Source organism: Antedon bifida, chromosome 3 (genome assembly GCF_963402885.1).
Source record: "Antedon bifida chromosome 3, ecAntBifi1.1, whole genome shotgun sequence".
Lineage (NCBI taxonomy): Eukaryota > Metazoa > Echinodermata > Crinoidea > Comatulida > Antedonidae > Antedon > Antedon bifida.
The window spans coordinates 30,826,236-30,841,619 of NC_136228.1; the positions used below are offsets into that span (position 1 = coordinate 30,826,236).

Consider the following 15,384-nt stretch of genomic DNA (forward strand, 5'->3'; position numbering starts at 1 on the left):
AAGAATACTAATGAATTGTCATTCTTTTTATTTTATGAGTAGAAGAATAATCCAACTGTCACTGTAAAGGAATGGTATACAATTTGATATATATACATAATTATATATAGTGTTTCTTTCAATTCTTATTGTAATTTTTAAAGTAAAAAATATTTACAGTAAATAATACTAGATACATTTTTACATTCTTTTGCTTCTTTTTTAATTATTATTTTTTATGTATAGTATTAGTAATTAATACTAAAACCGTTTTTACATATTTAGTTCAAAACAACTACATTTTTGTATTTATTACGTAACATATATTACAGATTCAATTTTAATTTGTAGTGATAGCTTCCACGTATACAATGTAATACATCTACAACAAACATACACAAAATTCTAAACACGTTGAAGTTTAAATAGTTTGTTTATATAATGGTAGTATTGTATTATCAGCCAACTCCTCCAGTTATCTTTATTCAGGTGGTTTTACCATCTAAATCACATTGTTCCTATGTTAATAGATATAATTATGTCAGAATAATGTCTTTGCTGATGGAATTAAGGATTGATGATGATGGAGCTGTGTCGGCGGATGTTTGGATTCAATGTTTTATTGTGATTAAGTTCTGTCGAGAGATTTTAGCATCATTAATTGTGAGTTTATGATCTGTCTCATGTCTGGACATACATTCTAAGATCGATGTATTTTAATTGAAATGCACCAGGAATATTTTATGAGAATTGCGTGGGAATTTTGTGAGGTTTATGGATGTCTATGGATTATTTTATGGCTAATACCGTTGGCTAATTATAGGAATTAATGTTGTTTTTATTCGCTTACTAAATACAGTTGAACACCTCCACTGGGACCCCCTATTAAGCTCTGTCTACATAATCAAAATAGTGTGTCAAAGAAAGTGTGATGTGCCTAAATATGGTAGTGATATGCTGTCATCATGTCCATATATGGACACTTCACATAAAGTTTGATAGTGTAGACAGAGCTTAAGTTGACACTTTACTGCGGAATAAGGAGAATATATGTTACACCTCGACCACCCCTATTCATACAACACTTTTCTTCATAATAGAGGTTGTTCTGTATGCAACAATTTTTTCCTTCAATTTTCTTTCTATACAGAATAAAAATTATTATTATTATTGTTTATATAATAATTAATATTATTGTTGGCAATGGCATGGATAATTTGAATTGTTCCGTATTTTGAGTAATCAAACTTTTCTTGGTTTTAGTCTGCATAAATTAGTTGCCAATTTTAATAGTATTTTTTAATGTAGGAGTGTTTAAAATCCAGCCTTTGTAATGTTTTACATTTGCTATATGAGACAAAAGGCATAGGAAAAAGAGGAAGGTATAATAGTATACTTTAATTATTAGTAAAGTAGGTGAAAGTTGGTGCTATCTATTGTACACAGAGGCCTTATGCATTGATAAATTATAAATTAAGATTTTTCCTTTTTTCCTTATACGCAAATTAGCCTTTTCTTGCTATAAAAAATTAATAGGAAATGTAAGAAAAATGGAAATAACAAATTTAAATAAAATTTAATCAACAGATTAGTGTTGTGTATAAAAAATAAATTAAATGATGTGGAATGTATAAACTGTTACATTTATAAAAAAAAATAAAATATTTGTATATTTTCTGGCCTCATAATAAACTGTATAGAATAAATTTTAAAAGAAATTAAAATAAAAACTAATTAATTAACAAGAAATAAGATAAATACAATAATATACATATTTATTTTTTGTAGTCAAAAGGTTTAAAACAAGGAATGGATTGAAGAAATGTAGAATTCCGATAATATTCAGAATTAATTGCTCATTGCCTGTAGGCTGGAAACCTTATAGTCTGCACTGTACTGGCGTAGTTAACATTCTCTGGCATTTAAGGTTAAATGCATTAAATTGGAAGATTCATCGTAGATTCAAACAATCCTATTAATAAATTTGTATGAATCTTGTAGAAATTCATAAATAAATAATAATTTTATCATAATATCATTATCGATATTTTTTTAATATAGGTAATTAATATGCTTGTTTCACACTGTATAAAACAATTTATTGAGATGGATATTAAGATTTGTCTCTAAAACATTTGCATTCAACTAGTATCAACTGTGTTGCATCTGTGATCATTAATGTAAATGTATGCGCAAGCTGAATGACTCGTCTTGTCATTTAGTTTTATTGATGTACTGTAATTGGAAAATAATAATAAGAACCCGTTTTTTTTTGTCACTTAATTAAAGAATACCAAAATATATCAACACTAATTTCCTTTTTCTTCCGAAAGTGATTCTTTGAGTCTCTCTATATTTTTAATTGCTATTTTGCTGTTGAACAAATTCTCATTCATTTTCAACATAACCTTTTCTTCATCACATGACCTTGTGAATACATTTAATATATTTTAATATTAAAAGTCATTTTAAGGAATGTTGCATATCTACTTAGTACAATTGTTAAATGTCTATTTGACTGCTGTTCAGTGGTCGTATTCAACAATCACACTGTCTACACTATCAAACTAGTTTGACAAAAAAATAGTGTGATGTGCCCAAATATGGTAGTGATATGACATCATCATGTCCATATATGGGCACATCACATTTTTTGTCACATAAAATTTGATAGTGTAGACAGAGCTTTAGAGAAACTCTGTAGAAAGTCTTAATACCACTTAAAAGATCCTTAAATATTTATCAACTTAAGTAAAATACTTTGATGTTTGAGTATTTACAGTATGTTGAATTTAGTATTTGATACTTGGAAATATCTCACTTAAGTAAAATACTTGATATCTGAGTATTTAGTTGAATTTAGTATTTTATACTTTGAAAATATCTCACTTAAGTGTTATTGGTGAATACGTCCAGTGCCAACTTCTTCTCCTAATCAGAATCATTGCTAAGACATCAGCGTCCACTATCTGAATTATTTCATTATTAATAATCACAGGCTGTGATTATCAGGAGACTTTATAAGGTGTTCATAATTCTGTTGTTGATGTATGGATATATCTCGAGGGTAAAGATAAGATTAATGAAGAGAATGCTAAGTAGATAAATATTAATCTGGCTTGTAGTTGTATTACACCTACACCAAGTTCTAATGCAAACGACACGATCTGTCTCATTTTGACATGATTAATTACATTTTTTCCAAGAAACTGTTAATGAATAAGTACTTTAAAATAATTTCTGTACACCAACTTTTTGTGTTCAAAATTAAATTTAAATTTTACACTAAGTTCTGATGCAAACGACACGGTCTGTCTCACTTTGACATAATTAATTACATTTTTCCAAGAAAGTGTTAATGAATAAGTACTTTAAAATATTTTCTATACACCAACTTTTTGTGTTCTAAATTAAATTTAAATTTTCTTTATTAAACAGGTGTTGTTTCAATTCAAATTTTTAATTATAAAATGGCAAAATTATTAAAAATTTACCATTCAGTGTTTTGTGACATTCTATTTGTACCACAAACTTTGAAATGAATAACATGATTTGTGAATTTGATAAGAGATTGTATTTTTCACAATAAATTTGTTACATTATGGTAATTAATAGATAAAAGAAAATAAATGTATAATAAGAGTAGGGGTAAATCGGGGTTACTTTAAGGAGATAGGAGAAATGTTTCTAGAATATTAAATTTAAATAAATGTGGAGTATATGAAAAGTGGTGTTAGTTTTTGGTAGGGAAAGTGGAGAACTTGAGATTTATTAACCTAATTTAAATAATTAATTCATAGTTAGACAGGGAGAAAAGGAGAGGAGAGAAATTGAGAGTTACTTGGAGGACAAGACAAAGTGTGTTTGAGTGTGCAGATTTTCAGAATTTAGAGAAGGGATTTCTAGCAAGTTTACCAGTGAAATTTGAAAAAATATATATATGTTGATCTGTGTTTTGTGAGACCTTTCGTCTATATTTGTAGTTTAACAATTGTTAATAATAGGTTTTGTATAAAGTGTGATTTTTTGTTTGTTTTAATAATATGTCTGTTTGATCTAAAGTTTAAATATGGAGTTAAACAAAATTTAGTACCTAAATGAGGCATTTTTAAAGTTTGATAAAATGGACAATTTATTATATTTTAAATGTGTTTTCACAAAAAAATCTTAATACTGTACCGATTGGTAGTATAATATGTTGATGAACTATTGTTTTAAATGTTTTATTTCTTTTGCCTTTAAGGTTAATAAATCTGCATAAATTACAAACAAATTACATACTAACTTGGAAATTTAAGATGAATTTTAATTAGAATACAGTACTCAAATAGATGTTACTTTTTCAAAGGCTGGCTGTAATATTCCATCAGATTACATTCTACAGTAGTAACTATATGAACATATTTGTCATGTATCATACAGCATGTAATACCATCTATTGTATATCACATATGACACTGTATCACAGAATGATACTGTACAAATTCTGATTCAGTACTGAGGATTGGCTGGTCTGAAAGTAGATATGCCTCACTTGCCTGTCGTTTCAAAATTAGATGTCCAATTTCAATTTATTGGAAATAATCACATTTCTGATTCCTTTCTTATGATTCATTAAACAAATACTTATGTTCTATTACATTAGAAAAAAAACCACATTTGCTATTCTGTTACAGCTTGCAGTTGAACTAGTCCTATATATCACAAAATCTCCCAGTAGTAATGTGTCTGACTTGCATGAAGAACGTGGATTGATTTTGCAGTAATAATGAGTTCTTCAATTTTTAAATAACTTTCTTTCGTGAGGATTTAAATTTTCATATTAGATTTTCTAATATGATTCTTTAATTGCATTAAATGAAATGCATATCAAACTGAATATTTAAACTTGGAATACTTTCCTGTTTGCCAAAATAAACAAATAAACAAAAGAATATGTTTTGTGGTTGATTAGTTCTATGGTTGATACCCTAACCCCTCCCCTCCTATTCAACAGATATCCCTATTAAGTAAACACTATCCTGTGAAATGAACAGAGTTTTAAAACTACAACAACCCATTCTATTATTGGTTGGAACACCATATAAAGGCCAGGAGTTGGTTCCCAAATGTGTCCTCTAACTTCTAAGTTCTTGTTACCTAGTCTAGTGCCTACTGTTAATGTTATTCACTTTCATTTATTTGGTTGTGGCCACCTCAATAGAATTCTCTACCCTCTGCAAATACCGCTTCTTCTGCACCATCTCTGCACTCCATTCTCACCTTAGCCATTTCAAGTTTGATATTTCAAGGGTTAAGATGACAATGGTAATGACAAAGTAGAAATTTATGATGGTTGAAAATAAAATATCAACAGTGCATGGCTTTTTTGCTATAAAGGATTTAGTGGTAGCTTTAATTGCCAAGATATTTGTAAAAATGTATTGCATTTCATAATACTGTATTGATTTTATAATAAAATTCATATATATTTTTCTCATAGTTTTCATGTTTACCAACATTATGTATGCAAGTTTCACTTATTCCTCTGAGTGTACAGTAGCGCTTAATATAGTAATATTATGGTAATGCAATTATTTGTTTTAATGCATATTTTATGTTACAATAAGCCTTTACAACAAATTAAATTGAAATAATACAACACAATGATATGCTCACTTTTAATACCCTCATAACTTAAGATTATTTGTTGTTTTGTTTCTAAATTTAGTGTATGTTCATTATCCCAGCAGGAGAACTAAAATTCTCTGTATTTTATTTCTTTATTTTAAAACCACAAAACATTCTACATTGTAGGAGGGTTAACATCCATCAATAACAACCATACAAATTGGAATATTTCAATTTACAATGATTAAATGTTTATCTAAAGAAACTACTTTGCCATGTTGGTCATGTCTTGGCCATATCATTGTCATATATGGGCATACCATAGTTTGGGGAAAATAAATTAGTTGTATGAAAGAATATTGTTTTTAATTAATGTTAAAAAGAATATCCTAGTAAAGAAAGTATAGAGTTGCTTAATTCAGATGAGGAGTGTGTTTAAATCTACAACCAAAACATACTTTAAAATATGTTTTTTCCCCCTTGGATGATGGATGGATTTGGAATTAAACGTTTGAATCTATTATCAGTAATATAGTAACTCCAAACAGAAAACATTTTGAACATTCAACCTTTCCATCTATTTGATCATTTTCAAGAATCTTGTATTATTTTATCTGGATTATTCAGTGGATCTTTTAGTGTTTGAATCCAAATAAAGAGACAGAACAAATTTTGAGAATCCAACCTTTCCATCTATTTGATCATTTTCAAGAATCTTGTATTATTTTATCTGGATTTATTCAGTGGATCTTCTGGTGTTTGAATCTATCAGTAATATGAGTGTAACTCCAAATAAAGAGAAAAAACACATTTTGAGAATTCAACCTTTCCATCTATTTGATCATTTTCAAGAATCTTGTATTATGTTATCTGGATTATTTAGTGGATCTTCTGGTGTTTGAATCTATCAGTATTTTGATGATTTAATGATAGTGTAGCTAGTTTCAAGAGTAGCTAATAATCTAATTCATAAGTTATGAGCAAACTAAGTGTTTTAATAATAGGTTTGCAAGAACACACATAGATGAATGCTTTCTGTATTGTCTAAGCACACAGGATTTGTTAAAGACATATTATTACAAATTAGAAATAAATGAGAAAAGGCAGCCAATCAACTGGAACTAACCACTACAGCGGATAAATTTATTTCTCGAAGAAATGTTATTACTTTTTTGATCATTTTATTTTGTCCAATAAAAAGCAATAATTTTGTCTACAAACCAATAAATACAATAATTTATTTTCTTAATACATAATAATATTCTATATTCTATTCTTTACTCTACAAATTACCACGATATTCATGCTATTATATCACATTTATTTTTGTTATATTATAATAAATAATATAATATTTTTCCATTTGCCAATATTTTCATATACTATCTATCAAAATATGTTGGTTGTCTATTGTTTTTTTCAAAATATAATAATTAGTGGCAGATTTGTTTACCATATTTAGATTATTATTTATTTTTTATACAAAATTAGTTTGGTAGAAAATAATATAATGTCAATAAGTTTTATTTGTTTACATAAGCTCTCTGTCCTTGCTGAAATAAATACACAGCTTGTTGTTTAAATCTATACAGTATGTTACCAAATTGACTTAAGTATAAAGCCATCCTATCTCTTCTCTACCTGTTATTCCCTCTCTCATGTTCTTTAGTAGTCTTCTCCCTCCCCTATTCCCCCCGCTCTCCCTTCCCACTCTCATTCCCTCTTCCAACTATCATCCCCTCTACCTCATCTTCTCTCTCTGCTCTCCATTTTGTCATTCTCTTTTCCTTCCTTCCCCTCTCCAATCCCTATCATATTTCCCTGTTTTCATTTTAATACATCATTTTTTATACAACGCTTTTCTGTGACATCTGGAAAGCTTCCCAACTATTATTTTATATTTTTGTACATTTTATATATTTATTAAGTTGTAATATTCTTAATTCCACAATCCTCTTATTAATTTGGATCTTATACAGGATTTATTAAAATGCACAATATAAGCCATCAAACAGTAATGTTACCACACAACGATATCATTATTTAGCTGTTTTTAATGTTTTGTTTGTATAGTTGGCAAAACGCCGCAAAATAATTTCAGACCCGGGATGTGATACGAAGAATTTATTTGGAATTGCCGTTCTGTTTATGCAATCATAAGTCTTTCACTCAAATTGTAATGAATTTGAACTTTGTACTGTATTTTTTTGTTTAGTCTTTTTATAGTTTAGAGCATTGACGAATGAATGGGCATAGTCAATTAGTATGTTTGTAAATCTGCCTGACACATAATGTTGGGGTCATTCAGTGCAAGTTATGAATCTGACAAATTCATATCACAGTATTCTGAATTTGTAATGTCCGGATTCTATCATTAATGCTATAAAAGATAGGTTCACACCAAAACAATGTTAAAATGCATTTATGTATGCTTTGTTGGCAAATTAATTAGACTAGACATCGTCATGAATATCTTAGAAGAAACTAATTATTCCTTGCTTAAATCAAAACAAAATGAATAGACTAAATATTAGCATATGAATGACATCATATGTTATTCACGACAGTACAAATGAATCAAGGTGTTCCTAGATACAATTTGAGTGGGTGATTGTTTGCCAACACAATTTATCAATTAGAAAAAAATATTTACGTACATTTGTTTAGTACAGCGAGTGTTGACTAAGTTTAATACTAATTACCGCATTCATCAAACAGAATAATTTGTACTAGAGCGGATACGTCAATGTCACCATATCAAGATGCAATAGCAATATACAGTAAACATCTGCTAATTACAAACAAGTCAATTAATTCTCTTAAACAATTTGTAGTACAGAGGAAATTATCATAAAGCTCTGTCTACACTATCAAACTTTATGTGACAAAAATATGTGATGGGTCCAGACGTACAGACCAGAAAAAATATATATACCGTTATATGAGCGAATATAATCCCATGCTCACGTATAATCTCACCCACTTCAGACACAAAACTTTGAAATTTCTAATTTTGTCCAAATTTTGTGCCTAAGCCATCTGAGACTATACTCGTTCATATACAGTATATTTGTATTTTATTGTGGAATTTGATCAAACAAATTAATAATAAATAATAATCTGCATAATAATTAACTTTATTTCCGAAAACTATCCATTATACCAGATAAAATGTATATTGTAGATTCTGAATAAAATTAGGTGAACTTTTCACAGCTATAGCAGGAGTCATTATGCATGCTAGACTTTTATTGTCAATAAAGCTTGCCATAAGCTATCATTGCACGTAAGACGCTTCTGAATGTGTAATAGTCTGTTGATGGTTTGTTTTTATATATCATATTATTATTATTATTATTAATTTATCTTTATTAAAATTATTAAAATATGTAATATTTATTCTCACAGTTATAAGATTTAGTTATTAAATTACATACTGTGAATTATTACAATGTAATATTTCTCATTACAGTAATAGGATTTATTAGTTAAATTATTAAATTACATACTGTAAATTATTACAATGTAATATTTCTCATTATTACAGTAATAAGATTTATTAATTTAATTATTAAATTACATACTCTGTAAATTATTACAATAATGTAATATTTCTCTTTACAGTAAGAGTATTTATTAATTAAATTATTTAATTACATACTGTAACTTATTACAATAATGTAATATTTCTCATTACAGTAATAAGATTTTATATTAATTCAATTATTAAATTACATACTGTAAATTAATACATTGTAATATTTCTCATTACAGTAATAAGATTTATTAATTCAATTATTAAATTACATACTCTGTAATTTATTACATTTTAATATCTCTTATTAAATTACATACTGTATAAATTCACTTTACTGTGTCAAAGTTCAATATTTCAACATTAAAATAATTAATTGTCAAAAATGGTGACGATAAGGTCTAAATACATCACTCATCCATTTTTTTTTTACTTGTTGAAAGTTGTGTTCATTGATTTTAAAATATCAGCTTAAATGGTTTACTAAATTCATACAAGATGTTCCTTGTATTTTAATTTGTTAATTATAAGTTGCTATGCATACATGTATTGCAAGTTGTCAACTGTACATGCAATATCTACATATACAGCTTCTTTTCATGCATTTTAAACAAGTGTTCAAAATAAAATGATGACTGTATAAAAACTTGATTGATGAGTATTTTTTCTGCGTATCATGACTAGTCTATGATTAGCCAGTGTGCATATATGCAGACTTATCCTATTGTACAGTGTAAGTGTTAAAATGATTTCACATTGCCTTATGGTTTTCTTGAAATGTCAAAGGCATTAATTTCATAACATTATATTAATTTTCAAAAGCGTAGGATCAAATATCAGACTTTAAGTAAACATAATTAAATGCAATGGTAATGTATTTATGAGTTCATTATGTAGAATGCTGTATGTTATTCCACAGATTCATAGTCTATGACATACCGGTATATTTCCAAATGCAAGCGGCCTGAGGATATAAAAACATTTTGATATACAAACATTAATATGCAATGTGAAATCATATTAACTAATCTTTTGCTTGCACAAAAAAATTTTGAAATATTGTCTATCAAAATGATATTTCTTTTTGAACAAATAATTAATAAACTTATTTATGTGTGGTGTTTGGACATTTGTGATACTGCAGAAAGCATACTGGGCTGTTAAGCATACAATGGATGAGGACACAAAACAAATACAGTGATGAGGACACAGGTACAACAAAACAAATGACGTGATGAGGACACGGACATCAGCAAAACAAAAAGTGTGATGAGGACACATGGACATTAGTAAAACAAATACAATGATGAGGACACAGGTACAACAACAAAACAAATGACGTGATAGGGACACAGGAACAACAAGAAAACAAAAGTTTGATGAATACAGGAACAAAAGCAAGACAAATGGCGTGGTAGGGAAACATAGATTAACACAACAAATAACGTCCATTCCAAATTAAAAATATGATTATTTAATATATAAAGATCGCCCTCAATACAGCTATACAAGACAAGATTTACTGAGAAGATCTTAATGTTAATGAAGCTCAAACTGGAATGCGGTAATGGATTTGGATGCTTCCTCCATTTCATCATCGAACAGAAATCAGTAAACTAAATTCACCCATCGCTTTTGCCTTACCATTACCTTGTAATTAGTTAGGTTTCACTGCACACATTCTGTTCTCAACTAAATTGACTGGAATTTGTTATTAATTGCCAAGCACTCAAGTTTGAAATTAATCGTTTGAACAATAATGTAATTTACGGATATAAATTATAGGTTAGATACCATTAAACACTTACTGCTAATTACATAACGTATTTGTAATACTTCATACGTTGATCAAGGAATTCCTAATAGTGGAGTTGTGTAACTACAGATCGGTTCCCACTAGAGAGACGCAACGCAAGAACGTAGACGCAGCGCAAGAACGTATACGCAACGTAAGCAAATTGACCAATGACAATCGACAGTTTGATTAATCCGCCGACTGTGGTTGAACAAATCACTTAAGCTTGGTTCCCACTAGCGACGCAACGCAAAGACGTAACGCAACGTAAGTGGTTTTACCAATCACAAGCGATGGATAATTCGAACAGTGGCTTATCATTGGTCAACTTGCTTGCATTGCGCGTACGTCCTTGCGTTACGTCTCTAGTGGGAACCACGCTTTACATTGCGCTTACGTCCTTTGTGTTGCGTCTCTAGTGTGGACCAAACATAAGGTATGGGTATTTATAATCTATATTATTTCAGCGCATTATTTTCAACGGTACATAATATTGTTTGTCAGTTATGTATGTACAGATAGATAATTATATAAATAATAAATAATTAGAATAATTATGATTCTTATCATTAATATTAATTATGTTATTATAAATCGTTTTGATAGTTAGGCTGTATTATTATTCGATCGTGTGCTATTTTGGGCATAAGATTACGAGTCGGTTTATGTTTTATTTGTACAATAAAAAACTATTCTCAGGCAAGCCGCATGCAACGTTCCGATTCTAATCGGTGCTGTATCTCCATACTACAATATCTGCCCAGTATCAAGGAATATTTGGTAATACAGCATCTCATCTGTATCACATGTGCAATGTGTATCATGAAGGTTAGGTTAAATGTTAGGAATTCATGTCATGTTGTATTACCAAATATTTCTATACTGGAGAAATGTATGAGATACAGTACAGAGAATGGGGGTAGGGGTTCAATGCAGTGTCAATCCCTTCGTCGAGTACAATTTCACCAATTGTATATATCAGCAACATATTAATATTTTCATATAATATAACCTTTCATTCTTGTGTTGTCTTACCATTGTGGTGTATTGGGTTTCGTTTCGTTCAAACAAGTTTAAACAAATAATTGCGAACAAAATTCTCCACATGTACTTCACACGAGAAAATGCCAATACCGGACAGATACAAAAAAATACCAGTAAATCTATATGTATGTGTATTTTCTTGTTTGAAATAATTTGCATATCAAATGAGCGAGGAGACACTACAATTTACAATGATTGTTTGGGTTACGGAGGTTGAGCTTATGAAATTGTTAATTATGCTGGACCATCGATATTGGATATTATGACAACAATACCGTTCCCTTCGAGGACTGACCAAGTGGAGATGACACTTTACGCAATGATTGTTTCTTTACTAGAGTGCCACGTCCAATTAATTAATAACTTTAAAAATGTTTCTTGATTAATTGATGGATATGAAGCATGTTCAGTACACAGTGTGACGACAGGTTCTTTTCATTAAGCAAGACTGTTGATTATAAATCCCTCAATACTTCTAGTACGTCCACTCCGGCGGTCAATTAACGATTAATTATTGTTGATAGAATCAGTGTATGAGGTAAACATTTCAAGACTTTTTAGTCTTCGTTACAAATCAAAATACGAGACGACAGAAAATATAATCAGTGTACGAAGGAGGTAACATTTATTTTTCGTTAAAAAAAAAACAACTAACAGACGACAGAAAAAGAATCAGTGTAGGTGGATCAGGTAAACATTTCAACACTATTTCATTCTTCCAATAACAAAACCTAACAGACAACAAAATTAGAATCAATTTAAGTCTACAGTAGGTAGGCCTAAACATTCCAATAACTATTTTAGTCTCCGAATAACAAAAACTAACAGACGACAGAAAAAGAATCAGGTCGAAGTAAACATTTCAAGACTATTTTAGTCTTCGAATAACAAAAACTAACAGACGACAGAAAATAGAATCAATTTAGGTCTACAGTAGGTTGGCCTAAACATTCAAGACTATTTTAGTCTTCCGTAACAAAACTAACAGACGACAGAAAAAGAATCAGTGTAGGTCGCGGTAAACATTTCAAGACTATTTTAGACTTCCAATAACAAAAACTAACAGACGATAGAATTAGAATCAGTAGAGGTGCAGGTAAACATTTTAACTATTTTAGTCTTTGTTACAAATCAAAAACAGACGACAGAAAACGAATTAAGCACTACAATACTAATTCAATTTTTTATTATTTTAATTTTACATTGTATAATTCTATAAATGCATTATTGATCTTTGAGGAGGTCATGTAACAATAACATTGTCCAGCACACTGCTTGACATGATGTTTGGTAGTTCAAACCTCGACTTTAGACGTATCTGGCAATGTACTTTAACCCTGACAAAACGACTCCTATTTAGGAGTAGGCCTACACATTGGGTTGTCGGTACTGGGTTTACTATTTAAATGTAGGCCTAAGTCTTTTGTTACAAGAAGTATAATGGATAACGTATCTGACCATGAACGTTGTTTGACCAAACAATTTATTCTCTCCATCGCAAGAGCGTAGACTGGGGTTGGTTTATAAATGTACTGTATTTTTCTTCTCACATCTCATCGTTATTTATCGGTTTGGTTTACTGTTTAAAATGTAGTCTTTTGGTACAAGAAGTATAATGGATAACGTATCTGACCATGAACGTTGTTTGACCAAACAATTTATTCTCTCCATCGCAAGAGCGTAGAGTGGTGTTGGTTTATAAATGTACTGTATTTTTCTTCTCACGTCTCATCGTTATTTATCGGTAATTGGTTTACTAATCAAAGTGTTCTTTTGTTACCAAGACGTAGAAATATTGGATAATAATTACTCAAACTCCATTCGAAATTGCTTTTCCATACATTGCCAACTATACTACTTTTTTTTCATTAGTGTACATACTTTTATATTAAGTATAAGGATTGATTGATGTCACTGAGAAGATGGCATGTAAAGGTTAATATTTTATTTTAATTTTTTGTGTGAAAAACACAGTAAACACAAATGCATGACCAATTACGATTTCAAAAGCATTGTGTGACGTAAAATAGGATGTTTTTGTCTTATTGAACCATTGGAAATCATGTTTTAGTAGCAAGACGATATATTTCAAAATCATTTGTGACTGTTCTATGGATTTTCGCACTCATTACACTTATATGTACCTTCAATCAATTAATCAATCTCCTTTTTTTTACATTAATGACCCGAAACAGTCCAATGATATTTTCACTGTAAAATGTTGATTTTATAATTCTGTAGTAAACAAAGTTTAAGTCGGGAGATGAGGGTATTAGGAGATTGGTTTTTTAAAGTTTATAGCCTACTGTGCATTGTTTGCGTACAGGAGAATGTTTTTTTGTTTTTTGTGCAAAGGCAGAAAACTTTGCGTCTGGTAATTCTACGATAGTTGACACTTTGCGAAATCCCTACTAATAAACTGTTTAAAGAAACATCTTCGTGCTATGTAGCAGAAACAGACCATGTTGATTCCGTAGAAACAGAACACTACAACACGTACCAGTAAAACTTGTCTTAATTCTTCCGGAAACCTAACCTGAATTCGATAGGTTATAATTACAAGTGCATAGTACTTATTTTATGAATTTACGTCTCTCGCTTTCAAATCCATTTCTTGGGCTAATTCATTAAAGATCAGATAAAGTTACGGCCTATAAAAAAAACGTTTCCTCTCGATTATATTACTCTCGCTTTCCAAATACCTTTCTCTTGGCCTAATTCATTAGGAATCAGATAAAACAAAACAAACATTCATTAATAAATTGTATTATTAATTAATCAGACACGACACGTAATTCGATTTGCACTGTTCAAACGTAGGTAGAACGAATTTAACCGTATCCAAAATCATACGCATATCCCAGATACAACCAACTCGATTTGCACTGTTCAAACGTAGGTAGAACGAATTTAACCATATCTAAATCATATTTCTATCCGAGTTAGAAACAACGTAATATATTTCGATTTGTTTAAAATGCAAACGAAGACCTGAATCGAAAAGAGTACAAATGCAATTAAAATACTGTCAAATACGATAGATTTTATTATGCCGATTGCCTTAATTCCCCCACACAAATGACATTTAAATTACGGCAGTTTTACAACAAAAAAACGTTCGTTATATAACCATGCATCAATAATAATAAAAGTTAATTGCATAATACGTCATCATAAATGTGTTCGTACCAAACATGTAAAGCCACTAACCGCCTTGGCTATAATTTTTATAATTTCCGGATGATAAAGCTCATTTATTCTAAGGTCAGGGTTTAAATTTCATACCTTCACATTTGTTATTAGTATTTTTATTGTATTCTTTTACGTCATTAGAAAAATGTATTTGTTCTTGGGTCAATATCATTCGTTGCCACATAGGTTTAATCGGTAGAGCTTGCTCCAGTTATAATGTTCATATAAA

The 15,384-nt window shown here is 29.6% G+C and overlaps 1 long non-coding RNA gene across 1 annotated transcript in view; it reads left to right on the forward strand.

The window, feature by feature from the left end:
* The window catches only part of LOC144837361 (uncharacterized), a 260,004-nt gene that overhangs the window by 231,335 nt on the left and 13,285 nt on the right, over positions 1 to 15,384 (forward strand). The window lies entirely within an intron of this gene.